Source organism: Primulina tabacum, chromosome 14, assembly GCF_025594145.1.
Source record: "Primulina tabacum isolate GXHZ01 chromosome 14, ASM2559414v2, whole genome shotgun sequence".
In the NCBI taxonomy this organism is placed as follows: domain Eukaryota; kingdom Viridiplantae; phylum Streptophyta; class Magnoliopsida; order Lamiales; family Gesneriaceae; genus Primulina; species Primulina tabacum.
Genome location: NC_134563.1, coordinates 16,149,880 through 16,152,751, shown reverse-complemented (window position 1 = coordinate 16,152,751; position 2,872 = coordinate 16,149,880). Strand labels below are relative to the sequence as shown.

General features: G+C 28.3%; 1 non-coding gene across 1 annotated transcript; it reads right to left on the bottom strand.

Annotated features, from left to right (window-relative positions):
* Positions 1–2,551: 2,551 nt before the first annotated feature.
* Positions 2,552–2,658, bottom strand: LOC142525716 (small nucleolar RNA R71). Its single transcript, XR_012815167.1, has one exon. It is a non-coding gene; the product is annotated as a small nucleolar RNA R71 (small nucleolar RNA).
* Between the last annotated feature and the right edge of the window lie 214 nt (positions 2,659–2,872).

The window sequence follows — 2,872 nt, the reverse complement described above, 5'->3', positions numbered from 1 at the left end:
AAGGAAAATTAGCTGATCTTCTGGCAAAAGAGACTCAAAATCTATGCAGCATTCAAAGCATTCAAGGCGACCGGTTGTTAGTATATTCAGTTCTATTATGTGTAAACTAACTGATGTTTGATGTTATTTAAAATCTGCTAATGGAGTAGTAACTTCTCTTACACTAGTTGATGTGCGTAAATGTATAATACAAGAGACGCTTATTTGATTAAATAAACATCTTGTTCATCCAGTTAGACTTCATATAACTGAACTGCTATATTGAGATTTGTTGCCTAAAGTGCTTGATTGATGCTAAAATTTCATTAATCGCGTAAATGATTATATTTTTGAACAGGAGTTTTTAATTCAGTTTCTGAAGGGGAGTTTGATAAACATAAAAATTGTAAATTAATTAAATGTTTTATAATATAAATATATAGTTTTTGTTTTATTAAATGTTTAAATATTATATGTTTTATAATAAATTGTATAAAATATAAGTTGTTGTGTAATTACAAGTTTTTATTATTTTTTTACAGGTTCGATAAAACAAGAATAAATTTGGCGTTGCAAATGAGATTAAGATGATTTTTGGACCTGTAGAAAGTTGATGTTAATATCTACAATATTGGTGGCAAGCATGAGATAAAAATCCTCTCACAATTGGGATCAAATTATACAACAAATAAAGTTACCAAAGGAGTGAAAGTTTTATCATGCTCTAATATTTTGACCATATCTCTCAAATTACTTGGTCAAACGGTTTGAAAAAAATACCACAACTAGACAACTCAATTATCCACATGTTTCTTTTTATGTGAAGAAGCAAATTCGGAGAAGAAGATTTTCAAAAGTGATGTGTAATATAATATAATATCTTGGAACACCAATGAAGTCTTTTGTGTAAAAAAATAATATTTTATTTGTGGTTGTCTCCCCAAATTTGGCTATAAATAGGGGTGCATTGTAATGTATTGAGATATCCCTCGTTCTATGAACAAACCTTTGAGTTCATAATATTTCTCTCTATATTTTTCCTTTATTTCTTCATTTAAATATAATTAGCATGTTAATTTCATATTCAAAGTTTTACACTTTGAATAATGAATAGTTAACTTCCTAAAATTGAGATGAAAAGGTGAAACTCTTGGCATGATAATAAGGTTACTAAAAGGTAAGAATCTATGTTTTATATTATTTAATCATTATTTATTGTTTATGTTATATTTATTTCTTTAAGCATTTTTATACCCTACTTATTAGTGGGAGTTTTGATTTATTGTTGCTATATGTTACACTAAATTATTGGAACCATTTAAATGTTAGTTTGGTATTACCAACCATTTAAAGTGGATGCCTTGATTTATTATATATGAATATATTATAATATTAAATTACTTGGAACCATTTAAATGTTTGTTTGGTTTTACCAACCATTTAAAGTGGGAACCTTGATTTACTATATATAAATATATCATAATATTAATTTCTTGGTACCATTTAAATGTTAGTTTGGTTTTACCAACCATTTAAAGTGGGAACCTTGATTTAGTGTTTACAAATATATATATAGCACAATAAATACTTGACAACATTTATAAGTTTTGGTATATATATTATATACTTATAAGATAATAATATATAACATAATATAAATATGATTATTTAATATATAGGAACCATTTTATTAATTGGATTTCAATATTGTTCGTTAATGTTAACTTTATTAAAATACTAAGAGTGGATCCTTTAATCTCAACTACTTAAATTAAAATTTGAACAATTAAAAATTACCAATTAAATATTCAAACAACTAAAAGAAAAAATAAATAAAGACATTATAGTGGACTTGTAATTATCTTAGCTTCCTCGTGGATACGATATTCGAACTCATCGAATTATACTACTTGTGGACAACCTGCTCTTGGGAGTGCAACAATCAAAGTCGCAACAAGTTTTTGGCGCCGTTGTCGGTGAAGTATAATTTAATTTCAAGTCTATTTAATTTTGTTTATATTTTATTTTTCTTTATTTGAATTTTTATTGCTATTGTGTGTTTTTATTCTTTTGCATTTGCATTTGCATGAGCATTTGGTCACGTACACTTAGTGGTCGACTCATTCGAAATAACCCTTTATTTTTACAAAACATGGCGGAAGAACCCATCCAAGAAAATGAAGATGAAATTCAATCTCAACATGATCATGATACACGAAGAACACTTAGAGATCACATGAATCATACACGTACTAGTGCACCTTCATGACTAGTTTTTCCCCCTGATGCATCTCATTTCAATTTTAAGCCTGGTATTATCCAACTTTTACCCAATTTTCATGGCTTAGATTCTGAAAATCCATACATGCATTTACGAGAGTTTGAAGAAGTGTGCAACACATATAATGATCTAAATTGTAGCATGAACACCATTCGACTTAAGCTTTTTCCTTTTTCTTTAAAAGATAAAGCTAAAACTTGGCTACAAAATCTTAGATCGGGATCCATTCGAACTCTGGATGAATTGCAACAACAATTTTTGAAAAAGTATTTTCCATCTCATAGAACAAATTCTTTCAAAAGGCAAATCATCACTTTCACTCAAAAACAAGGAGAAACTTTTTATCAGGGTTGGGATAGATACAAAGAATTGCTTAATCTTTGTCCACATCATGATTTTGAAATTTGGAGAGTTGTTTCTCAATTTTATGAAGGCTTAACACCTAAAGATAGGCAAATGGTTGAATTTATGTGTAATGGAACATTTGAAGATAAAAATCCAAATGAGGCAATTGAGTATCTCGATTAATTAGCTGAAAATGCTCAAAATTGGGACACTATAGGTACAATCGAACCATCAAACAAGATTCAATCTCCTACATCTGGTGGAGGT